The sequence below is a fragment of the Pongo abelii genome, chromosome 17 (genome assembly GCF_028885655.2).
Source record: "Pongo abelii isolate AG06213 chromosome 17, NHGRI_mPonAbe1-v2.0_pri, whole genome shotgun sequence".
In the NCBI taxonomy this organism is placed as follows: domain Eukaryota; kingdom Metazoa; phylum Chordata; class Mammalia; order Primates; family Hominidae; genus Pongo; species Pongo abelii.
Window position 1 is genome coordinate 56,164,621 of NC_072002.2, and position 27,911 is coordinate 56,192,531.

General features: G+C 38.4%; 1 pseudogene; it reads left to right on the forward strand.

Moving 5' to 3' along the window:
• The first annotated feature begins 2,570 nt into the window (after positions 1-2,570).
• Positions 2,571-3,411, forward strand: LOC112129965 (UPF0235 protein C15orf40-like; annotated as a pseudogene).
• The last annotated feature ends 24,500 nt before the right edge of the window (positions 3,412-27,911 follow it).

A 27,911-nucleotide genomic window follows, 5' to 3' on the forward strand; every position in this document is an offset into this window, starting at 1 on the left:
GTAGGTCTCCCACACAGAGGAAAACTGCAATTTAAGACAAATGTTTCTGAATCAGGCAAATGGGGAGTCAAACAGCAAGGAGTGCTAATTTATATTTAAATACAACATTTTTATTACTTTTCTAGAAATTTGACACCAACCCTCATTTTAAACTAGACAAAGCAGCGTAACTGTTTTCTTTCAAAATGATTGACACTCAAAAGATAATACCCTTTAAATTCCTCCAATTAAAGCAAATTTAAGTTTAATTAAAGGAAACTTTAATTAGAAAGAAGATTAAATTTTAATTAAATTTCTCTAAAATCGTCATACCGGCCTTTACAGCTAATATTTCTGTCAGAAACCAAATCCCTTCTTAATATTCTAAAATTCTTTTCTAGCATTTTCCTTCGTATTAAAACAGCATCTCACCAGCTGTACCTGCCACTGTGAAAATTATTCCCATCTTAAAATACTGGAAATACAACGGAGAAACCAAAGTCTCCCTGGGAAGAGAAGGAAAAACAACATATTCTATTATTGATGAGATTTTTATTTTCCGTCTCCTCCCAGTCCTTTCTGAAGCGATTAGGTGTGATGGGCCTGCTGTGAACCAGTTGTACTGCATCCACAGCATCAACAAATATTTATGGAACACCTACTGTGTGCATGGCCCTGCACTAAGTTTCCTGTCTAACAGGGAAACATTGTTAAAATTCTAGCTCAGCCAGAGACACCAGCCGACAGAGCCTAGACTACAAGCTACGCCTGGTGGGTTCTTGGCGGCTGCTTGTTCCCAGAGTCAGAAAGAGAAATGTCATCTCCTCACAACTGGTCCGGTATCTTCCCCCGCCCCATGTTGCTTGATGCTAGCGGGAAAGGCCTTGAGTTAAGAGACATAAGTCTCAGATTCTAGACCTAAATTGCCATTAGATAACAATATTATTATTGACCCAGCCATCCCATTACTGGGTATATACCCAAAGGACTATAAATCATGCTGCTATAAAGACACATGCACACGTATGTTTATTGCGGCATTATTCACAATAGCAAAGACTTGGAACCAACCCAAATGTCCAACAATGATAGACTGGATTATGAAAATGTGGCACATATACAGCATGGAATACTATGCAGCCATAAAAAATGATGAGTTCATGTCCTTTGTAGGGACATGGATGAAATTGGAAATCATCATTCTCAGTAAACTATCGCAAGAACAAAAAACCAAACACTGCATATTCTCACTCATAGGTGGGAATTGAACAATGAGAACACATGGACACAGGAAGGGGAACATCACACTTCGGGGACTGTTGTGGGGTGGGGGGAGGGGGGAGGGATAGCATTGGGAGATATACCTAATGCTAGATGATGAGTTGGTGGGTGCAGCGCACCAGCATGGCACATGTATACATATGTAACTTACCTGCACGTTGCGCACATGTACCATAGAGCCTAAAGTATAATAATAATAATAATAATAATAATAATAATAAAAAGAAAAAAATAAAAATAATGTAAGAGAAGAATTTAATGCATATAACATACATGCAATTCATAAAGAGAAAAGAAAGATATTATTCAAGTATGGTGAGATATACTTCTTTGAAAAAAATCCATTTGAATAGAGAAAAGACCAAATGAATATATTCCAAAATAGTAATATGTATTATAAAGAAATAGCATGAGAAATATGATGATTTTTATACTCTTCCTTAGGCCTCATTATTTTTCAGATTTTCTATACTAAGCATGAATTATTTTTATAAAGAGAACAATGCTATTAAATTAAAAGCAGTTATAGAACTCTAAAGATTTATATTAAAATACTACTCTGTGGAGCTGCCCACTTCATATGTTTAAAGTAACTGACACCATTTTGCATATGCTACCTGTGTGAATAGATTCGATAAATAAAATAGGCTTATAAAAACAAACAAACAAAAAAAAATATTATCTTTGGGAAAACCCTAAACTCTGCATTTTTCATATTTCTCCTTTGTAAAATGGGTAATAAAACCCAAGGATGTCATAAGGATCAAATGAATTAACGTAGATAGAAAAAGTTTCTGAGAACGGCAAAGTGCTGGTTAGTGTAACGTATGAGGATATTGCTGACTGGCCTTCCCCTTCCCCCCGCAGGTTCTGCCTGCTTTAAACTCTCTAGCTGGGTCCCCAGCCCTCCCCGGATGTCTTCCAGTTCATTGCTTACTGTTCTCACATTCACCGTGCTGTAAAGGTGGTTCTGTTAACCTTCCTTCCCACAACTACCTCCTGTTGCTACATTGCATGTCCTCATTCCTTTCCTCTCAAGACCTCTTTCCTGCTCTCTGTCAACCCATAACCAAGCTCAGTTCCTCCCAGAAGCCAGCACTGAGCAGAGCCCTGGACAGGGAACATTCCCTTGCTCCTAATAACTGCTTTACACATGCACCCTCCTCTAGACTGCTCTATGATCTGGATACTGACATATAGCAGAGCCTCTGCCTCCAGAAATGTGGAACATACTTCAAGATTCCCCACAGAAGATTGAAGTAAAAATAAAATGAGAATAAAGAATTTCATTAAGGCCTCCCCAGGCGGGGATGCTGGGGCTTGGCAGCAGGCCGAAGCAGCTCAGGGCAGCACTGAGTACTCGGGACTCTACTCGGCTCCCTCTTGGAACCAAGATGCCAAGAAATCTGATGCGATGACCTGGGGTAAAAGCCAGATCAAGAAACCAGAGAGACCACTTCCTCCCTTAGGTCCTGTGGCAGTTGTTCCTATAGGTTGTGTCACCATAGCCATCCAAGCCAAACCTGGCTCCAAACAAAATACTGTAACAGATTTGACAGTAGAGTCGGTAAATGAGGCTATTGCAGCACCTCCATCAGTGGGGGAGGATAATGCTGAGGTTTGTAGCTTATCTGTCCAAGGTCTTAGAACTCAGGAAGAGTGATGTGGTTTTGGATAAGGGTGGTACACCACTGAAAAGGGAGTGAAGCTTTTGGCCTCCACAACTGCAGAAGAAATCTTGAGGAAATTTAAAAAGAAAGCTGAAAAACAAAGCAAGGAATGGAAAATACATCCTTGAGAAACTTTTATTGCTAATGATGAAGAGGCTGTTACAAGCACATTCAAATATATATATATATATTTGAATAAGACTCCAAAAAGTAGACATTTAAAAAGTAATATATGTTGAACACAGGTTCTAAAATCCCTGATCCCAAACAGCCTGGAGCATGTTACTCTGATTTCATGGCATTATAAAATAACAGGGCTGGAAAGAATATTCAAAGTGAACTGATTTAACACCTTTCATTCTCTGGTGGGGCTTCTGATATCCAGGAGTTGACGGACTTGTTCAAGATCATAACATGCAAGAAGGTGACTAAAACCCAACGCCTTTGACTCCTTGTTGAATGCAGTTTATCCTGCTTATAAATTAAAATTACCATATCTCCACAACAGTTCTGGAATTCTGGGGATTGAGTTCTAATCCCGTTTACAAGTGACAGAAAATCTGTTACACTGCTTTGTAGTGTTACCCTATATTTTTAAATGCTTATCTAAATGAAAAAAATAATTTTTTACATCTTTTAAAGACTATATTGACCATTTTGTAAAAAGGTAATGAAAAACCATAACTTGTAATTAAATGTGAATTATAATTTTTGAGAAAAAAAGAATTTCATTAAATGAATGCTATCATGAATTTGCTTGACAGGAAGAAAATCTCTTCTTCACATGTTTCTAGGTTGAGTTTCCCATCCCTGTAAAGAGGCTGTGCTGAGCTCTGTACCCTGTACTCCCAGTACATGTCCATCACACACCCCATTTCCTTCAGTTCTAATACGTGCAAGAGCCTGTGCTTCATGCTCTGGAGAGATGTTCTCTAATTTTATGTATTATTATCCCCTAACACACTAGGTGCCTCCTCCCCAGGGTGCCTTTCGCCCTGGACCTGGAACACCACTGTCTCCTAAATCATTTCCTCACCCAATCTTCAAAATCTCAACCAAACCCAACCTCCTGGAAGTGTCTGACTTTTCAGCCTTTTCTTCTGAATTCTTGTATTCCTAGTATTCGGTAACACAGGATGAATTATTTGATACAGGATTTGGTGTTGTTCTTTGCTATACCCTGTGTGTCAGATCTATCTCCTCACCTCCCTACAGCTTTTCCAAGGAAGGATCTGTGTCTTTTGCTCTTTCTGGAGCTCTTGCTGTGCTCAGGCCGCTGCTGCAGGCATACTAGGGAACCAAGAAACACTTCTTCCTTAACTGTTTTTTAAAAGGGAATAGAAGCCCTATTCTATTTTGTCAGGTGCAAGGTAAACCAGAGACGTAGTAATTCTCACAAAGCAGCAGAGACTCTGATTACATGAGCCTAGAAGCAAGCAAAAACGAGTGATAGAAATAGAAAATGGAAGATCAACGAAGGGTGCTTAAGTCAGTGAGTTTAGCATGAGATAGAAGTGAAAATATGGAGACTGACTTCTAGGAGTGTGTGGGAGTTTGAGAGACCCTGAAAGTGAGATAAATAAGTCAAGAGCAGAGACCACAGAGAAGATTGTGTTTCCATGGCCAGCTCCTGGCCTGGAGCTCCATCATTCAACTGTGAAATGGGTACAGTGTCATTCTCACACTCGTACTTTAAGGACTTTTGTGAGACCTAATTATTTATTATTCATAAAGGGCTTTGAACTCTCCACATGAAAGACACCAAGAGATGTTCAAAGTATGAGTCAGTATCATTATTAGCTATAGTTCAACTCAAAGTGAGAGGAAAAAATACGACCATTTTCAGTGCACCTGTCATCTTGGTCTTTTTTATCATTTGTAGGATTTTTGTGGCTAAATCAGAATTGCTCTTCATTACTTTTTCACTGGCAATTAAAAAAAGATCAAAATGGAACTTGTAACAAGGAATCCAAATACTAATTTTTTGCTCTCTATAAAAAGGTAAAACATACGTCTCAGAAATATCTCGGGAATACTTTTCTCTTTAGACTATCTGCAAGAATTTCAGGGAATAGGTGACTTTACTGCCTTAGAAAAACTGGAGCTCAGAGAAATGGAGGAAGAAGGTAAAACTCACCAGTTTTAAATGTTGATTTTTTTTTCTTTTTTACACCAATTGCCAAACCTCCAAACTGCCAAAATGATGGAACACTTTTTTTTAAGCTGAAGCTCTGAATAAAACTATCGTTCTTATTATCAAAATGCTGCCAACAATAAATCCTGACATATATTCTCTCTCTCCTTCTATCCACCACCCCCTTGCCCCCACCAGCAGCACAGTCTTTGGGAGGTGAGTTTCTCAAAGTTCCAATGGGAATGGAGTTTGATCATTTTCTTTGCTGTTCTGGCTCAAGCTTTCTTTGGGGTTTGTTTTCCATCATGGGCTGATGTCTGTGGGTCATGTCCTTCTCTTGCTGAGGCCTCTGTTTGCCTCTGGCTTTCTTTATTTCTTGCCTTTTTCTTGACCTGTTTGCTTTCAAGAATACCTTTACTGAGAATCTGCTCACTTCAGTCTTTAACAAAATGAGAATTAGGACCAACCACAGTCATTGTTCTCACTTCTTTCTGGCATTTCTCTTTTCTCTCTGACATACATTAGTTCATTCACCAAAGTGAACATGTGTGTTGGAGTTGCAGATGGAGATTAGGGATGAGCAAAAGGTGTCAGCTACTCAAACACCCTATTTCCTTCCCTATCTTAGATTAATCCTTCCTGGGAACCTTCATATGAATTTTTAAATAATGTTTAAAGATGACAAGTGGAGAATAAGTTGGCTTGAAAATAAACTGCCAAACTAGAATACTTTCTGCTCTGCCTGCCAAAACTGGGAGTTGAGAGGGCTCTACACATCATTATCCTTCCACAATAGCAGATGCTGTCTAAACAACAAAAGGAGGTGAGGTGGCCCACCTGGATGGACTGCTAGGTAATCCATATTGTCCCTGATCCAAAAGAGTCATAGGATCTTGAACTGTGCTATGGGTTTATTAGTAATTCACCAGAGGCTTTGTGTCCATATTCATGGTATTCACAAGTATTCTTTGAGGGGCTTTTCATCCCATAACGATAATTGGGTACCACATAACTACTCAACCTAAAATATCTTAAATGTGTGTTTAATAATTCCTCTCTTTCTATAAATTATTTCTCCAGAATTTGTTGTTGGTTTTTGTTGTTGTTGCTAGGGGAGTATATTATATAATATAAACAACAAAAGGACCCCCATTTCAATAATATTTCCTTAAACATAATAATTTAAAAACAACTCTTAATGCTCAGAGAGATACAAGGGATAGTAACAATGAGAAATGGACCTTTTAAAAGACTCCATGATATTCTTCTTTCTTTATTCTCTGGCTCAGAATTCTATTTCTTAGAGAATCTCTATCTAAATCTTCCATTTTAAACACACATACACATGCAAATACCCGCTCCACTCTCATACCCTATACACAGATAAACATGGTACTTCTTATTAGCTTCACTTTTAATACCAGTCCTCATTTTCAAATTTCCTCAGACATTATTTGTTCCCTTACAAAACACTATACTCATCTCTGACTTATCACCCATAACCAAACATTTGAAAGCAAATTACTCAACCATTATATCCAGCACTACAGTGGAGATGGGTGACCTATATTCTGATCCCAGCTTTGCAAATAATTAGTTTTGTGACCCAGAATAATTTACTCTAAGTCTAATTTCTTCATCAGTAAAATACAGAACATAACTGTCTTGTCTATTTGCAAGGTTGTTGTAAGAAATACTTGAAAACTGAATATGAATTTGAAGTAGAATGCTTATTATTGTCCATATCTACCTTATGGCATCTCTGCTTCTGCCATCCTCTCTGATAGTGTCTCTGCTGATTGCCACTTCTCCCATTTATTATTCACTCTTTCATTTATTGAACACACATTTGTCATATACCAACTCTACGCCAGGCAGTGGAAACTCACAGGTGCACGGAGAAGGCTGGCATTTCAGCTGAATATGGCACCCCTATATGAGAAGTACCCAAAATTCTGGAGGGCACCTACCCCAGAGGATGAAAACATAAAAGGATTCAAAGCAGTTCATCAGTATATAAACAGAACGGACATGTGCCTTATCGTGTTTTCCATCTCAGTCACTCACCATTCATTCCTCTTTCCTAATAGGATCTTCTTTTGAGGAATTTGCTCTTTCTTCATTGGCCAAGGAGCAGACTCAACCAGTGCTGATTGAGTTCTGACCTAACACACAAAATTTGTTCTATGGTGGCAGAGAGCCTTTAAATAGTAGTAATTTACTGATTATTGACACGGCCTTTGACCCAGCTTTCTCTGACATAAGACTGTTGCAATCGTTACACGTCTTGCTCCTCCAGAACTGGCTCCATTTCTACGCTCTTCCAAGCCTGGTTCTCAGCCTTTTATGTGAATTAGCAACATACTCCACTAAATATGATTTTTCTTTTAGGAGCTGGAGTTGCCTACAACACAACAAAACTATGTGTTAAAAAAATACACCTATATGCTAAATGTACTGTGCCTTTGTGACTATATCTGAAATATACAAGCCTAAGGTCTCAATCCATATTTATTCATTCAACCAACAAATATTCATCGAGCATAAACTATGCATCTGGCATTGTACCAGCTCACAGACAGGAGAGGAGGACAAACAGTTAACAGGTAATTAGAAAGATAATGTGTGGGAAGGAAAAGAAGCTCCCACTGAAGATTGTGGTGGCAGACTGGAACTGAGAGAAGACTTTCCATGAAGAAGTCATATTTTTCCTCAGACATAGGGTATGAGGAGGAGTCTGCTGGTTAGAGGGAATGGGGATGGAGTTCTAAAGTGAGGGAACAATAGGTCCCCCAAGGTAGAAAAGCGTGCGCACAGCTTGCTCCTCTCCATTTCGTGCATCCCCAAGCTGCAGAGCAAAGGGATATCAAGACGAAGCTAGGAAGTAGAGTGTTATTCCTGGTTCCACAGCTAATTCACTGTGAACTTGAAAAGACAATTACTTTTTTAAAAAAATGCAATAGTTTTGGGATACCGGTGGTTTTCAGTTACTTGAATAAATTCCTTAGTGGTGATTTCTGAGATTTTACTGCACCTGTCACCTGAGTAATGTACACTGTACCCAATATGTAGTCTTTTATCCTTCAACCCCTCCCAACATTTACCTGCTGAGTCCCCAAAGTCCACAACATCACTTTTATGCCTTGCAGCCTCATAGCTTAGCTCCCATGCATAAGTGAGAACATAGATATTTGGTTTGCCATTCCTGAGTTATTTCACTTGGAATAATGGCCCCCAGCTCCATCTAAGTTGCTGCAAAAGACATTATTTTGTTCCTTTTTATGGCTGAGTAGTATTCCATGGTGTCTATATACCAGATTTTCTTTATCCATTCATTGATCAGTGGGCACTTATGTTGGTTCCATATCTTTGCAATTGCAATGTGCATGTGTCTTTTTCATAATGACTTCTTTTCATGTGGGTAAATACCCAGTAGTGGGATTGCTGGATCAAATGGTAGTTCCACTTTTAGTTCTTTAAGGAATGTCCATACTGTTTTCCATAGTGGTTCTACTAATTTACATTCCCACCAGCAGTGTAAAAGTGTTCTCTTTTCAGCACACCCAAGCCAACATCTATTGTCTTCTGACTTTTTAATTACGATCATTCTTGCAGGAGTAAGGTGGTATTTCATTGTAGTTTAATTTGCATTTCCCTGATGACTAGTGGTGTTGAGCATTTTTTCATATATTTGTTGGCTGTTTGTACATCTTCTTTTGAGACATGTCTATTCATGTCCTTTGCCCAGTTTTTGATGGTATTATTTTGTTTTGTTTGTTTGTTTGTTTTGCTTATCTGTTTGAGTTCCTTGTAAATTCTGGTTACTAGTCCTTTGTCAAATGCATAGTTTGTGAATATTTTCTCCCACTCTATGGGTTGTCTGTTTACTCTGCTGATTATTTATTTTGCTGTGCAGAAGCTATTTAGTTTAATTTGCCGTCATGTATTTATTGCTGTTTTTGTTGCATTTGCTTTTGGGGTCTTAGTCATGAATTCTTTACCTAAGCCAATGACCAGAAAGGATTTTTTCCAATGTTATTTTCTAGAATTTTTATGGTTTCAGGTCTTAGATTTAAGTCTTTGATCCATCTTGAGTTGACTTTTGTGTAAGGTGAGAGATAGGGATCCAGTTTCATTCTTCTACATGTGGCTTGAAAAGGCAATTACTTTTGTATGCGTGTTCCCTTGTCTGTGAAATTAGGTTGGAGAGAAACATAATATGGATGGTTTCTACGATTTTATGATTTTGTATATTTCTAACGTCTAGTATTAGATGAATAAAGGATAGGGCATCAGTCTCCTTTCTGCTGCTCCCTGTGACATGAGAAGTTAATATAGGTACAGAAAATTTGCAGAAGTAAAAAGAGGACACAAAGGTTTGGATGAGTGGAGTGTAAAAGGAAGAAAGGCAAAAAGTTGCCAAAGATGCCTGCACTGGTTTTTGGTTTATCAATAACTAATCCTACATAAAATTTGTTTCTTTCTTGTTTGCTATTCAATTTAGGACAGCACCTCTTTCATATCGCTTACACAATGCATTATATCTGTGTGTGGTATGTCTCTGTGTTTGTACTCCTGTGCTTTTTTTTTACTACTAATTTTTAAAATGGAATGCAGTTATAAGTAGGCCCAATGCCTCAAATTATATCCAAAAATTGGCAGAGTTGGTGATTCAGCATAACTGATGTGACCCCATTGGATGAATTAATTACCAAAAATCCTACCTACCTGTTTAGAGAGTAATTCTCTGGGAAGTAGGGGGCAGTCAGCCAAGAAATCTACCTGTTGGTCATCAGTGAGGATGTGCATTTTCTCAGTTCATAGTCCTTTGCCCCTAACACCATTCTTCTCTGAATGACTAAAGAGATCTGAGCAAGGGACAGGTCAGAGCTGGGAGATGAGATAAGTACACCCCTGGGAGGACAGCCCTATGACCAGAGAAGAAAGAAAATGGTCTGAAAAGAAACCACACTAATAAGATCTGAACTTCCTTTGAGTTCCAAGACATAAGAGATCCTTGCAAATCACTTTCTGTATAAAAAATGTAAGCACAAAACTGTAAGCAAGTCTGCTTTCCAATACAATTTACTGAAAGAAAAATGAATATTTAAAAAGCTTTGTTCATAGCTATGTACTATTCCCAGGTGTAAGAAGCAAAATCGAATTCAAACACAAGGTGAGCTCAGTTCCTACAAGGAGTTGATGTAACCTCAGTAATGTTAAGAAACACAACTTCCCAGATTGTGCAGGAAAAATATCTCACCAGAGGTCAAGAAAGCAGTGCCTCTCCAGGCATACTGTGATGCACTCAAGACTGGGGAGCAGGACCTGTGGGGTCTGAAATGTAGCTTCATTCTCACTGCTCTCATTCTCGATGTTGCTCTTCTGATATATAATACACATCACTATCATTAAATCTTAGCCCACCCCTTTCCTATATATTGGAACTCCCTCTCCTTTTCTTCCCACTTGACTATGTACTACCCATCCCAAAGGTCAAATTGATGTTTGGTTGGCAACCACTGGGAAGCTTTTCCAATTCAAACTAACCTTGTGTGGCATGTTTTCATCTAAATTCCTATGGAAACCACTGTATAAATCATTCATGTGGCCCTTAAAGCATTCTTATCTTATTATTTTGAATTAAATCAGATAATTAATATGAGAATTCATTGAAAGTTATAAAGTGATAACCCAGCATTTTTCAAATCATATTCCACAATAAAACAAATAGTACTTTAAAAAAAAAAAAGTATTGCCTAGTAAGTGTGAGGAACACTATTTATGGGGAGGCAAAACTATTTATGGGGATAGAAATCAAATTTGTGGTTGCCTGTGAGAAGGGAAGTGAGGGGGAAGAGGATTGACTGGCAAGGATTATGAGAAAACTTTTGAGAGTGATAGAAATATTCTATATTTTGTTTGGGATTTTGGCTACAAGAGCGTATCCATTGGTCAAAACTCACCAAACTGTATATTTTTCTGTATGTAATTCTATCTCAGTGAAAAAGTTAAAAAGGTATCTTTATCACAAAACTTCAAAAAGCTTCTATCAGGTTATTATACATTATAAACCTCCAGAAAGTGGATACAGCACCTTACTTGTCCAAAGTACCCTTCTTTTCTAAAGTGTTCTTGAGATAGCAGTAATCTATGGGAAGCTCTATTATATAACATCTATTTTCTATTACTAAACTTGATTCTCCAGGGCAGAGACTGGTTTCATGGCTCTCTGTACCCACAATCCCTGGCACAAGATCCCATGGACATTCGGTAAATGTGCCTTGTTTCTGCTCTGGCTGAAGATAATGATGTAGATGATGATGCAAAGTGTTATCATAAAGGTAAGGGTAACTTGCCCCAGGTCACAGCCTCAAGACCACAGTAATCTAAGCCCCAGGGAGCATGAGCTCCCAGCATGAGCTCTCTTGCTACAGCAGCAGAATGGCAGGGGGGATATTTTGGTACGAGGGTTCTAATAGTGGCTCTCAGGTCTCAGGATGTGGTTGCATTCTCTAATCCTGTAGAGGTCACGCTGCCAGTTTCTGAGAACTAATTCTCCCATAAGACACCCATCAAACATTCTGGAGCTGGGCACTAGGGATTCCACAGTGAATAAAATGCAGTATTTTCCCTCAGAAAGCTAGTCTAGTGGGGCAGTGAGACGAAGAGATAACTTAAAATGCAAGCGAGCAGAAGCAGGGGCTATGTGAGCACAGGGTGGGCATAACTCATTTAGCTCCGGGAGGATTTAAGATACTGATATTTGCCAGTTGGAGATGGTGGTAGAAGTCATTCCAAGCTGAGAGATAAAGATAATAAGGTGATACATTTGGAAAGTACTTTACATGTCAAATGAATGTAACTAATATGCTTTATCATCTTACACAGGTTATTTATCTTTAGCTACCTCATGCCAAAATAAACATAACAGTGGTTTGTTTGTGTCTAGTAAAGCTGGAACATAGAGTTTCTGGGGCATGAAGGAGATATGGTTGGATGAGCTTGTGCCAGGATAGGAAGCTCTTGTGGATCATGTAAAGAAGACTGAACTTTTCCCCAGGACAACTTAAAGAGAGTGGCATAACCACATACATATTAGAATGTCACTGAAGTCTGGATCATACAGCTAATTTCATATAGATTTGTGTTCTTCAAGTGATTTTATTTTCAGAATATTAGTCTCATTTCCTCAAATATATTGTAAACTACTTGAGGGCAAGATTTTTTTTTTTCTTTTCTTTTTTTGAGACAGGGTTTCTTGCTCTGTCACCCAGCCTAGAGCACAATGATGCAATCATGGCTCACTGCAGCCTCAACCGCCTGGGCTCAAGCAAATCCTCCCACCTCAGCCTCCCTAGTAGCTGGGACCACAGGCACATGCCACCATGCCCAGCTGATTTTTTAACTTTTTTGTAAAGATGAGGTCTCACTATGTTACCCAGGCTGGTCTCAAACTCCTGGGCACAAGCAATCCTCCTACCTCGGCCTCTCAAAATGCTGGGATTGTAGGCAGGAGCCACCATGCCTGGCCAGGGCAAAACTATCATCTCATGAAGCAAGCAGCGACATACTGAGACCACACAAAATGTGCTTGATATGTATGTCTTAATTAATGATAATACTATTACCTGGCTTCTTTCTAGATATCTTAATAACATTTATAAAGTTTAATACTGTCACATTATAAAGCAGAGATCAGAAATCCTAGAGCACAGGATTTCGTATTTTATACGTTTTACAAAGAGATACGGTTTTTATTTTCTGAAAGCTTTTACATTCACCCTGAAAACATGTAGGTGGGTGACTGTTGGAGAAGACTAGGCAATGAATGAGAAGGGCTGCTAATCAAAAGGCCAAGGTGGAATTGGGGAAGAGGAACCACTTAAGTGCAAGAGATCCTGTTACAAGGCAAGGGGAAACAAGAATGTGGGGAGAAACTAAAAGTTGGCCAAGGGTAAAGAATAGGTAGAACTGATTAAGACAATCTTGGTTAAAGATCTATTTACTAGTGAGTACAAAGTCTTCTTCTGAGACCACTAGATTTAGTGTTCAAAGGAAAAAACAAATATACAACTAAATTGAGAAAAATCAATGATGACTTTGTAGACTATTTAAGACTTGACCTGAGTGAGTTATTTTGTTTTGTTTTGTTTTGTTAATCGTTGCCTATAAGCAAAAACACACAATACAAACACACTTGGATTCTGATGTATCTCGGCCCCTCTTAGGATTCACAAGCCCTGGATATTGCCCTCTAGGCCACACAATCCTTCTTCTCCCTCACAAAGATAAATTTCATATCAGTCCGGCAGTCAGCCATCATCTATTCCCAGGGGAAGAGTATATAGCATGACCTCCCTTGAAATATTAGCTCTATTTGCACAGGTTTGCGTGGACCACATTACTTATGAGTCACCAAGGGGAAACGGGGCCTCCGGTAGATAAAGCGATCAGCACAAACCTCTGTAAATAAATCGGAAATTTCAATGAAGGTCATGCCAGGACTGATTTATTCCTCAGCACCCTATGAAATAATGTTGACCAGGTAAGTGGTTTTCATTTTTTCCTCCATCCACGTAAGTGATAACTTTTCTGCGCTAAGGAGCTTGTCTTTCATGTTACAATGAGCATCTCGCTAGAGAGATAATACACCCTGAAGGAAATAACCTTTTATTATTGTACTAGATACTAGTGAAAGGCCAGATCATCCAGCAAGAATTTTGTTAATTCAATCTGGTGGTACAAGTTCTCGTAACAGAATTTTATGGAAGAGCTATTGCTCAACCACAGAAACTGTTTTTTATTCAATAAACAGAAGTGGAGCACCTTCCTTTAGGAAGCATGTGCAGAGTATGAGGTTAAGCAACGTAAGGAAGATGAAGATGGCTACACCACGGTCCCTGAAAGCCTCCCCATGTCTCCATTGGAAACCCCCAACTATTCTGAAGTGTCAAGAAAATGTCTATGGCATGTTGATAAACCAATTTGCTAAATAAATAATCATTCAGTCAACCTACATGTATTGTGCATTTTCTGATCACAAGACTTTATGTTAAATATTGGAGCAAGGAGACAGGATATGTGAAATGAAAACTGAAGAAATAATTTCTTACATTCAGAATCCTACAAGGCAGTCGAGTTTTATCGTATAAATAATCATTCCAGTGAGAAAAAAATAGCCAATCAAATTAGGTGTTGTTTTTGTTTTTTTTTTTAATTTTGAAGCTGAAAAGCCATATATCTTTTTTAAACTGAATTTTCTACTTTTCCATCTGTCTTATTACACATATCCCATATGTAGCAAAGAGACTTCAGGACACCAAAGAATTGCCTTCTAAGCAGGAAAAAATAAATTCTTGAGCGAATTGTTGAGAAAGGTAAAGAGAAGGCTTCAAAAATCAAAGATAAGAACTAGACATTAATTAGTTCTTCACAGAAGAAGATAAGAGGCCAATAATGCTGAAAGTTTGCATCAGGAATTCTCATTCCCCGTATGACTCTTCCAGGTTTGGTTGGAATTTACAGCATTAATGGTAACAGCCCCTGCTTTGATTTATATCCAGAATCATGATAGAAGTCATCTCTTCAGTATGTGAGGGTGCCATTAGAAACTATAGCTGAGGAGAAAAGGAAGATGTCCGTCCTCCCAGTGTTCATAGAAACACCAATCAGACTCATTTTGAGAAAGGATTCTCTGGTTCCCTTTTAAAAACTCATTTATATGCAAGCAATTGATAAGTTCCTTGGAAGACGCTTCTATCTGTTCATAAAACCTCCTCATATTAAGGAGCTCATTGTGTACCCAAGAATGAAAAATGTGGATTTTGTTGCACAAGCTAGTTCTTATTCATACAGATTTTCTTATCTTCACCCTCTCTTATAGTTTTCTAACTTCGTGCAGTTTCACTTTTCTTCTAACAAATATCTCTTCTGTTGGGGCATGGCCTCATACCATGTAGAGGAAAACACAAAATGTTGGTCTTTCTATCTGTAGCAACTCTGATCTGCAGTAGGGTGTGAGCACCCATTCTGGATTTTATATATATATATATATATATATATATATATATATATATATAATTTTCTTGGATTTTCAGTCCCTGCTTACAAAGGTTTCAGAACATTTTAACTGGTTAGGACATAAGCAGAAACCTGAGGGCTGCTAGTTGTCATGCTGCGGCACTTGCCTGTATCTTCTGCCTTTTTTTCCATTCGATCCGGCTTTATGTGTGCTTTGATCCAGGCAAAACATAACAAAGATATTTTTCAGATTCAAAACTCCAACTATATATCCACCGAGGGCAAAGCTGAAAACCATCATTAGGCAACAACGATGCTTTGAAATTCTGGCTGTAGAATTTTGTGGAGCATACTCTCCTTCCCCTTTATGTGAATAAAACTCTTTATAATGCTTCAAATTCATAATGCCTCCCGGTTTCCCTGTAATGCAGCCTTGCTTTGCTATACCCTCCTTGCTGCTAAAGAAACAGAGGACAAGAGTAGCTAAATAACTTGCCCAAAGTTATTCACATGGATTAAAATAAGAATATTAAAACTATTGTAGAGAATGAAGTGAATGTTCGCTACAGTCAGAGATTCTTCCTGTGGCAATGCCTATTGCCTGAAGTAAGTATTAGCATCAACTACCACCTGCCAGTTCAAACCTCATGCCTTCTCTAAGACTAGCTCATGTCCCACTTCCACAAGGTCCACTTCTTCCAAATCGGCCTTTGATGAACCTCTCTAAGACTTATTAATGTCACAATTGAGCTCTTGAGCCTTTACTATGTCTGTTTCTATAAAGTCCAAATTGTCAAAGTCTTAAAGTTAGTAATATATCTGCTATTTCTTTCATTGTCTGCAATGATACTCATCCTATATTATGGTAACAGTAGTAACTCAGTAATTATTCCATTGATTAACAAAAAGCAGTAGATTAAAAGTGAAAAAAAAGCATGGACTTGAGTTGCCAATGATCAACTCTTTTGTACAAGTCTAAGTTTCAATGTTCCAATCTATAAAATGAAAATGTTAAATAATATGCTTTCCAATAGTGATCCTAAAAGTAGACTTCTATGATTGTATTGTTCTACTTGCACATACCCTTTGGAAGTGCCCAAAGGAGGGGAAGTTTTCTTATGTTTTCCCATTTCTTGCCCTTCTGCATTCCACATATTCCTTCAACCCTAATCCAACTAACTCACCACTTCCAGAAGGGCTTAGAGAGGTGTTACTGAATGACTACTAAATGGACTACTTCTAGTCTATTTAACTTGTCTACATTTGAAAACATGTATTTCAAGACATATTGAAGCAAAGCTGAAGACTCTAAACATGGACTCATCAGCTACATGTTACTCTCTGTCTCCAGTATATGGAGAAGGAGCAGAGCCAAATACATTTTTCTAGAATCCAGAAATAAAAATAGGGTGAACAGAGATTTTTTAAAAGACATTGAAATTGCATATGAAAGTTCTCAGTCATTGAATGAGGAAATTTGTCTCTGACATGCGTTATTTCATGATAGACAATGTGCATTCAATCTGACATCATGAGATCTGACTTTTGGTTCAACTTCTGCTGTCTAAACAGATATTTGGCAAATTGAAAATAGTCTTTCATCTCCCTTCCAGCACTAACATTGTAACATTTGAGAGGTCTGATGGGGCCTCCTCTATCTCCAATGAGTAACTCCATACCTGACTTCCCAAGACCCCCTTTTCCTCCTGGGTAGTGTTCTCTTCCTCTAAACCATGCCCTCCTCAAACAGCTTCTAAAGGATGGACCTGTTCTAACAGATTCCATCTATATCAGTGTCATACACATGTGCCTCAGCTCTTCAAAAACCTGCCACTGATGTAAAATACTTGACACATGAAGTAAGTTCATGCTGTCCATTCACATGCATACGTGAGAATACAGGATCTCCATGAAATCTGTCCAGCATGGAAAAAGAAGTGACTGTTGGATCACAGGAAGGAGTCACCCATGTTCCCTCTCTGTTGACCATCTTCCTCAATTTTCACCAGGTATCTGTTTTGCCTTATAATCTGATATGTTAAAAAATACCAAATGGTGTACCAGAATTAAGGAAACCAATCTCACAAAACATTTTGCCAGTAATTTTCTACCAGTTTTAAAACTCTCATTTTCCATAAGAAAGTGATGACATAGGACAGGCCCAGTGGTTCATGCCCATAATCCCAACACTTTGGGAGGCCAAGGCAAGTGAATTGCTAGAGCTTGGGAGTTCGAGACCAGCCTGGCCAACATGGCAAAACCTCATCTCTGCAAAAAATACAAAAAAAATTAGATGGGCATGCTGGTAGTCCCAGCTACTCAGGAGGCCGAGACAGGAGGATCGCTTGAGCCCAGGAGGCAGAGGTTGCAGTGAGTCAAGATCGTGCCACTGCACTGCAGCCTGAGTAATAGAGTTAGACTCTGTCTTAAAAAAAAAAAAAAAGAAAAAGAAAAAGAAAGAAAGTGATGACATAACATAATGAATGGATTCACAAAGACCCAAAGCATGAAGTACCTTTCCTGGTCTCAATTCCTTCATCTATATAGTGAAATGGTTGCACATGTCCAAAATTACAGAAATGATTTAGTAACTTAAGGTGAATCAAGATAATAGACTATCATGCAGCCATTAAAATAAAAATTACAAAAACCTTGTAATAACATGGAAAAAAAATTCTAAGTCAATGTTACATGTGGTAGAAAAATATTTTATTGCATTTTTGCTTCAGCAACCATACAAATAAAAATGCATACACTACAAAAAAGGTGACAATAACTATTTAGGGTAGTTTAATAATGGGTTATTTAAATGACTGATACCAGCTTGAAAAATCAGCCTTTTCAATAAACAATGGAGTGGTTAGAATGATTGCTGCAGTCTCATCCAGCTATCAGACTCCATGATCCTTTGATAACACATTCATGTTGATGTGTTCAACAAGTATAAATGAGATAAGGAGATCCTCATCAAGATAAAAGATCCATTTTAAAAATCTGGAGAAAGTGCCTTTATGAAAAAGCCATGACTGTATAGATTTGTTTGTTTCATATAGTTTTAAAATAAGGGAAAGATGATATGTCCCTTCTCCAAAGTTTTTCCTGAATCCAGGAAGGATTAGGCACACTAGTTCCTTCTTTGTATCTTTAATAGAGACAGCACTTTACACATGGCACAAGGACTGTTTGTTTGTACATCTGACTTTCTTTGGAAACTGTGACCCCCACGAAAGTAAACATATGACTTTATTCAATTTTGACTCTCCAGAACCCAGCAAAGTGCTTGGCATACAGATGGGGCCAAATTCAATGTTAGCTTTAAGAAATGAATAAATGAATAAGAGAAAATGAGTATAGGTGTATTAGCATCCTTCCTTTCAAGACAGATATACCACAGGTGCTCTAGGGCTTGGGTCCTATCCCAGGGCCAGTGGTTTTCTTTCTGTTTGTTTTTGCCTCAAGCCATTTTCATATACATTGGCCACTAGGGTATCTTCTTGTTGCCAGAGAAACATGATTTATACTTCACCTCACAGGCTGAAGGTTTGGCAGACAAGACTCATTAAACTTCAGAGTGTTACATGTTCCCCTTCCTTGCTTATTGTTTTAGTCAGCATTGCTAATAAACCACCTTTGCTCCTACTGATTTATTCTCTGGCTGGGCTCATCTTTACAGAGTATGCTAGAAGGTCCTCCAACAACCTCTTTCACTCCCATAGAGAGGACCATGAGTATGTTGGGGGCTGTGTTAGTCCTCTGATCCTCTTCAGAGAGAGAAACTATACTCCCTAAAGCACATTAATGTAGCACTTCTATCAGTGCCTCTGGGGCACCCAAAGAAGTAGTCCTGGACAGGAGTTCAATAGTGTTTCTGGATACAGAGGCATATATAAAAAAATTTGATTTTTAACTTATTAAGAGTTTTTAGTTTGTAATTTTTTTTTATTACTCAGAATACTCCCCATCCATTCTCTATCTTTAAAAGTTCTACTTGTGCCAGAAACAGTGGCTCATGCCTGTAATTTCAGTGTTTTGAGAGGCTGAGACAGGAGAATTGCTTGAGGCCAGGAGTTCATGACCAGCCTGGAAAACATAATGAGACCCCCATTTCTACAAAAAAAAAAAAAATTAAATAAAAAGTCAGGAACAGTGGCTGGCACATGCCTGTAGTCCCAGCCACGTGGGAGGCTGAGGCGGGAGGACTGTTTGAGCTGAGAACTGGAGGCTGCTGTGAGACATGATCACAGCACTGCACTCCAGCCTGGGTGACAAAGTGAGACCCTGTCTCTTAAATAAATAAATTAAATTAAATTAGAAGTCATAAATAAATAAATAAATAACAAAAGTCCCCTTGCTAATGGCTTTTCCAATCAGCATTAAATATTCCCAGATCTGTTTTTTCTAGATACCTGCTTGTCTCTCTCTTACTTCACAGCTCAGCCCCTTCAAAGTGTTGTCCACAATTACTGTCTTCATTTCCTCTTGGCTTTCACCTTCCATACCCTGTTTAACTCACTGCTCCACTGAAACTGTTTTCCCAAAGTCCAGTGATTATCTCTGCCAGTAAATCCAGTGAAGCTTTTACTCCACACATATTATGTGGCTTCTGCATCTATGGACACTGTCCCCACTCCCTCGTTGAAACACTTGTGTTCTCTTTCCTTGGCTTCTGGGAGACTCCAGTCATTTGGTTTTTCTTCTACCTCTCTAGCAATTTCTTCAGGGACTTTTCTTTTACCCACACCTTAAATGTCAAGGTCTATCTGAGTTCTGTTTTCCTTTGCCTTTGTCTTCCTGGGTAAGTTCATCTATTCCCATCACTTCAGAATTTTCTATGTGCTGAAGATTTCCAGCCTGATCTTTTTCCTGAGCGCCAGAACCACCATACCATATAGTGAACACCTCCATTTGAACATCCTAGGGGCAACTCAAATTCAACATGTCAAAAACAAACCCATTATTCTACTTCCACAGACAGGTACCCCTTTTATATTCTTCTTTATCTCTGTGAATGGTCAGATCATCTACCCCCTTACTTGAACTAGGAACCTACCAGTCATCTCCAATTCTGTCTTTTCCTGCTCGTTTTGCTCTCCTACATCCAACCAATCACCAAATCCTGTTACTTCACCTTCCTCAGTAGCTCACATCCATTCACTTCTCTTTTTCCCACTGCTGATAACTTAGTTCAGGTTACCATCACCTTTCACCTGTACAATTTTGCTTATTTTACCACTAAGCTTAAAAGATATAGTATAATGAGACCCATAATACGATAATTACCTTCTCCTTATAGCCAAATTTTTTCCGTCAGCCTAAGTGTATCACAGTTCCATGTGGTTACTTAGTCTTGATCTTCACATTGGTTACAGATTTAAAATGTGGTCTTTCCTAGAAAAGCATTGTATCTTCAAGTATGCAATACATGGACTAGATACACAAGAATGCCACAACAGTTCAACAGTTTTCTCTACTCCCTGCTATCCTTAACTTTGCAATTGGAATTCACTTTCTGTCTCAATCACAATTTCAGCTCCAACATGGTGTTAATCAACCAGGACTCAGAAGTACAGAGTATTACAAGCGCAGGCTCTAGAACCTATATGCTTAAGTTAGAATATTTACTGTATGACTCAGGGTAAAACATTTAACATCCCTGGGCCTAGTTTACCCATCAGTAATATAAGGATATTAATAGCATCTATCTCAAAAGATTATTAGGAGGATAAAATTTGTTACAAATGAGCACAATACAAGCAAAGGAATTAGGTAAATGCCTGGCACACAGCAAAATCTGTTGGCCTTTTCTATGATTTTTTTGATTGGATCTCTTCCCCTCTAGTTTTCCTGAGCCTACTCCTCATGCTCACAACTAAATTGCCCTCCTTCTATCACTAGGAGCACATTTTCTGGCATCCCCTCTTCTCTCCAGGCCAACCTCACACCTGTACCCAAAGGTAGGTGTTATGATCTTCATTTTAGAAATGAAATCAAAGAGTTGAGGCACAGATGCAATCCTAACAGTGAAGGAGTCAGTAAATGTCAGTGATATGGTTTAGGTCTCTGTCCTCGCCCAAATCTCATGACTAATTGTCATCCCCAATGTTGCAGGCAGGGCCTGGTGGGAGACAATTGGATCATAGAAGTGGATTTTCCCCTTGGTACTCTCATGACAACAGTAAGTTCTCATGAGAACTGGTTGTTTAAAAGTGTATAGCACCTCTCGCCCTTTCTCTTTCTGCTCTGGCCATGGGATGTGCCTGCTCCTCTTTCACCTTGTGCAATGATGGTAACTTTCCTGAGGCCTTCCTAGAAGTCAAGCAGATGCATATTGCTTCCTGTACAGCCTGCAGAACCATGAGCCAATTGAACCTCTTTTCTTTATAAATTGCCCAGTCTCTGGTATTTCTTTATAGCAGTGTGAGAACAGACTAATACAGAGACAGGACCAGATCCCAGTAGCTCAGAAATTTGCATTTAGGGCTCTTCTCAGCTTCTGGAAGAGACTTTTCTTTTTTGTTGAATAGGGAATACTTCCATGTGCTCTGCATGAAGCATTATTTCTAAATGAGAGAAAAAGGTGGCTGTCAAATGATGGCTCCATCCTGCCATGCTGCCTACAATTCTCATCATTAAAGAGGCTTCCTAGAATATCCTGGAGAAACTTTCTGAAGGGAGGTCATTCTTACCATCTTCCTTCCATGCCACTCTTTTTTTTGTTACCTCAGAGTACCTTATTTATATTTCCATGAAAACCTAGCACATTTTATCACAGTGAGTTGTTTCTGTGTCTCTCCCTAAACCCCACCCAACAGATTGTGAGCTGAGAAGGGAAACACATCTCACTAATCTTTAAGTTCCTAGTGCCCATCTTGAGGCCTATACCATGGAATATAATTCAATAAAAGTGTATTTTATGATTTAGGAAATATATTCTTGAACTGAATCAAAGCACAAAGTATTTGAAAAATGGCAATATCCCAAGGGAATGTTTTAGATGCTGCTGCACAAACCAGAATACATCAAAACTCTCACGGGATTAAATCTAGACCAGCTGGTTTTGATGGCAGGACATGTTCAGCTGCAAATAACAAAATATCCAACTAAAAGTGGCTCAAATTTTAAGGGTGCTATATATTGCTTATTTCACAAGATGTTCAAAGGCAGACAGTCCCTGGGCATCAGTGAACCAAAGGAGAGATGACAAGGGTACAGAAAGATCAACTTTTTCTTCTCTGAAGCATAATCCAAATTGCCTTGCCAGCTTTTTCTCTCCTCCCTTTAAACTTCCATGGGTTGGGCACGGTGCCTCATGCCTGTAATCCCAGCACTTTCGGAGGCTGAGACAGGCAGATCACAAGGTCAGGAGATCAAGACCATCCTGGCTAACACGATGAAATCCTGTCTGTACTGAAAATACAAAAGATTAGCCGGGCGTGGTGGCACGCGCCTGTAGTCCCAGCTACTCAGGAGACTGAGGCAGGAGTATCACTTGAACCTGGAAGGCAGAGGTTGCAGTGAGCCGAGATTGTGCTACTGCACTCTAGCCTGGGCAATAGAGCCAGACTCTGTCTCAAAAAAATAAAATTAAATAAATAAATAAATAAATAAATATAAAAAATAAACTTCCGTGAAACTTCCTCCTAATACTACTTGTCCATAACTTGCTTCCGTTTTATGTCCATAGCTCATCTTCCCAAGTGGATGTTCAACTGGCCAACAGGAAGAATAGTGTCTTATATGTATTCGTATCTGCCCCTGTGATATTTATTCTGCCTTGGTTGGCATTTACAGCTTAGTCATCATTTCAGTAATTGATTGATTCAAAGTTTTACTCATGTCCCACACACAAGGGATTTCTACAAGTAATGCACTTTTATTATGGAACACAGGCTTCAGGTGGCGAGGGGGCAAAGTGTGCACCTGTTCACCCAGCAAACAAACCCAAACCCACTTTAATTTTCTTGATTCTCTGGATGAATCTCTCGTGAGGATGCATTTCTGATGAGTTCCTCAGAGCATGCCATTATCCTGCCAACATTGCCACAATTTTATCTGGATTGAGCTGAAGCCTTGTTGATTTAATCCAGAAATTTATTTCTGACAGACAGCTGGGTAGCATTTGTCACTGTGTTTTGAATCCGAAGTCAGAGAGATTGAGAGTCGGTGTCATCACTGTTTGGGTGGTGGTGAACCACAAACACGGTTTACTTCCACCATAAATTGTTATTTGTTGTTTCTTACAATGCACATAAACCTATAAACTAAACAACAAGAATACTTTATACATTTTACAAATAAAGACATGAATGCTCTGGAATGAATACTACTTTGTTGTCCGAGTTTGGCTGCTTCATTCAGACTACCTGTTCTCTTTAATCTAAACATTTTTCCCACTTATATCAGTCAATGGTGCAAAAATTAAATATATGTGCCATCAAAACATCTCCCCTCTCTTGGCACATATTTAGTAGAGGACACTGCTCTTGGCCTCACATCTCACAGGCTCCCTGACAGCCTCAGCAGGGAAGAATATGTGAGACTATCCATAAAAAATGTGAGGTTAGTGTAGACATTCTGTCAATGAACAGAAAAGTAATTCAGAGCTCCTGCCAGAATTCTGCTCTCTATAATATTTACCAACTGAAGTCAATTTGGAAGAAAAGTCCCCACGCAGAGAAGCCAGGAGCCCTAACCACATGAACACATGATTTTTCAAATAATTAGATGTTTCGTAACCCATCACAACCACCACCACCCATTATTCAGGGTGAAGGCAAATCAAACATGTTTTATCTCACCTTAAAGATTAATGAACTTGTATCTCAAGTTCAATCTCAGGGAGAAAGATTATAAATTTGTAATTTTCCAGTATTCTTAGGAGGTTGATGTCCATATGTAGAGTCAAGCAATTGTTACAGTAAATGAAATCTAGAAAAATCAAATTTAGATTAGTTATACAGGTAATTATTTGTTTCTGTACCTGTTTGTCCCTAGAAGGATTTAAAGTAGAATTGAAAAGTATATATAGTATAATACGGTGCATTTATTTGGAGTAGAAATACAAATTTGTCTCTATGCTTTCAGAGAACTGCAACAACAAAAAAGAAGCTAGCAATCACATCGTTCAGTGTTTGGCAGATAAAAATCAAGCCAGATGCACAGGAGAAGTGTGATATTTTGGTACTAAGAGCAGAGGAAAAACAGTCTCATGTAGTGAACAAAATCTTTTTAAAAAATGCATCCAGAGTATGACTGCATTAATGATTTTACTAGGGTTATTTCTTAGAAAGTCTATATGGCCATTGACATGACAATGAAGTTAAACATAGTAGTAACATTTTCTGCTGTTAATTGTATAGATAAATTAGGCATCTGATTAGGAAATTAGCAAGTGACGACATTTGTTTATCACCTGTCAGGGCAGCCTGCTGAGTAATTTGCATTACAGCTTAGAGGTGGGCATAAAAATCGAAAGCAATTTTTCTTTTTAAAAAAATACTCTAAAATTAAGAGACAGATGAGCTGTTACTGACTGTGCTGTGGCTTTTTGAAAAGCTTCCTAAGATTTCTTGGACCCAGAGGCTGTACCTATCCAAGTATCCTAAAGTGGAGATATAATTATTCAGAAACTTTGGCAGGAGAGAAGAAAAAAAGGAACTTTTCACTAAAATGGCAGTTGCATCTAAATTTATATAGTCTGGCTATGTCATCGACCAAATCACTATATAGCTTTCTTAAATTTCTAGCCCCTCTGCCAATGCATTAGCTTCTCCCAGGGTATCAATTACTGCAAGCCATATTTTGGAAGATACTCAGAGACAGCTATCCTAGCAGTTCAGTAAACTGTAACCATCACCCAATGCAATCTGTTATTTCTATAACCCCTACCTGTGTACTAAATTTCAGTGAAATCTATCAAATATTACAGAAGATACACCTGTTTGATAAGTTTGCTCAGTTTCCATTTTGTCTTAAGATGAATGACTGATAAAAATACATCTTGATATCCCATCATACAGTACTCAATTTCAGCAGAATAGGTCAATGTGGAACAAACTCATACTAAAACAAGAAGTTTCATGGAATCCAAAGACAGCAATATTTCAGCAGGATGAAAAACCCCATGAACCGCTTACTGATAGAATGTTACACCTTTTAGTAAAACTCCAATGAGATTGTGCACTCAAAGCTCTCTGGGCTCAGGTCAACCTTCTGTACTGTGGAAGAGCCCATATTGCCCTTTCTGTAACATACACAAACTCCTTATTGTTCCCAAGAAAAAGCCTATGGTAGGGTATATTTTCCAAGACAGCTGCAGCAATGTCCTCCATCTTTTTGTCCTTTCACAGTTTGATTTTGACCCTCCCCAACAAGAGGCAGGGTCTATTCCTCTACTCTCTAAACCTGGTAGGCTCTATGGTGGCTTTGATTCATAGAATAGAGCAAAGTAATGCTGTGCCCCTTCCTGGTATAACCTTTAACTGGCCAGGCATCTTCCATCTCCTGCCTCTTGGAGCCCTTGTGAGAAGCCTGTGACAGATAAGCACTTGGAGGAATACTGAGGCCCCCAACATATAAGTGAAATGTTCGCCTTGTCAGACATCCCGCTCCACTGAGCTTTCAGGTGATGTAGCCCCAGCTATTCTGAGTACAACTGTGTAAGACACCCCAGCAGAGCCACATCAACTCACAGAACCATGACAGATCATTCTAAATTGTTTTTAAGCCACTAAGTTTGGAGATAATTTGAAACCAGCCAAATTGTCTGGCTCTGTGCTTCTTCTCATGCCGGTTCCAACTGCTTAGAACTATATTCCTCCTTATTTCTGTCTTTTGAAGTCTCACCCACTCATCAAAAGTTAACTAACTCAATTCCCCTAGCCAGCAGTAACCTCTCTCTCCTGTCTAGGCCCATAATAATTTGTTCATATTTCTCTTCTATGGGTTTTCACTGACAGGATGTAAAACTCTTTATTCATGGATTCATTCATTTCAAAGTATTTACAGAGTGCCTCCTAAGTGCTAAGCAAAAATGAATACAATACAATGCATGACATCAAAGAAATTCCTAAGAGGAGTGACAAAGATACACAAGATGGAGTTCAGTGACTGGTACGTACAGACAGCCTCACATTAAGAAACTTTGAGAAGGGAGGCCAGGAAGAGAAGTAGGGAAATCCTGCAGGGAATAAGTAAGCCCAGCAAGAAGGGGCAGAGCATTCCCTATAAAAAGGACCACATGTGCAAGTGAAATTTCCTAGAGGTAGGGGCAATGCAGTGCTTCTGGGAAACTGCAAATATTTCAGCACTACTCAGGTGCAAAACAGGAATCAGAGTGGTCAGAAGACCAGAGAGGAAGGGCATACAACGATAGAGAGCCTCCTATACCATGTTAAAGAACTGGGATTTTTTCCCCAAAGAGACACCCTAAGGAGACCTTCAAGAATTGCTAGAAGAATGCCATGGTCAGATTAGTTCTATAATTTATTTCTTAGCATGTATATGAAGAGTGAAGTTGAAGAGGGCAAGTATGAGAGAAGAGAGAATTAAATTAATCATCCATGGCAATAGGCCATTCCAGAGATGGCAGAACAAGCCTGTTCTAGAGCAATGACTATGCTGATGTGTAAGAGAGTTAATCAAACCCAACTCATGCATTGTAAGAGAAAAAACTAAAACTCTGGGAAAATAAGAACATTTCCTCGTACTCTGGCAACAATTTGGATTTTGTTTGTTTGTTTGTTTGTTTGAGATGAAGTCCCGCTCTGTCCCCCAGGCTCGAGTGCAGTGGCGCAATCAGGGCTCACTGCAGCCCCAAATTCTCAGACTCAAGCAATCCTCTCACCTCAGCCTCCCGAGTAGCTGGGAGTACAGGCACCCACCACCACAACTAGCTAATTTTTTATAGAGACAGGGTCTTGCCATGTTCCCCAGGCTGGTCTCAAACTCCTGGCTCAAGCTCTCCCCCCACAGTCAGGCATAAGCCACTGAGCCTGGCAATGAGGCAAAATTTAAAATAAAATTCAGGTTAACTGATTCCTCACTTTTTCCATAATTATATTCTAAATTTAAAAATAATATTTTTAAATGTAATTTAAAAATAAATGTAATTTAAAAATAATATTTTTAAATGTAATTTAAAAATAATATTTTAAATGTAATTTAAAAATAAAGTGAATAAATTTTAATTTAAAAACTTAATTTTAACATTAAAATTTTAAATTATATATTTTTTTAAATTTTAATTTCAGTATCTTTAGGGGTACAAGTGGTTTTTGGTTACATGGATGAATTATATAGCAGGAAAATTATATTTCTCACCTCCTAGATTATTTACTGTTTAAGTGACCAAGTACTACTCACCTTTATATTTCTTGTAACATGTGAGATAAATAGTGGGTGTTTAAAAGTGTTATTGAATTTAACTGATGTTTACTTCACATTCTAGTGACAACGACTGAATGACATATACTATCACATAGCATAATTATGTGTACTATAATAATATTCTTCCTTAAAACAAAAAAACTATGAATGCATATCAATTTCAAAACACATGATTCTGATGTGAAGAGTGAAATTTTTGGTGACAAACTGTGTCATCCTGTTTTCTAATTAATTTGTTTATTTGAAAAATAAAAAATAAATATGTATAACATGATGTTTTGAAATATCTCTACATTTTGAAATGATCAAATCAAGCTAATCACTATGTATATTGCCTCACATACTTAGTTTTTGTGGTGAGAACACATGAAATCTGTTCTCTTAGTGATTTTTGAAAATATAATATATTGTTACTAACTATGGTCACCATGTTATAA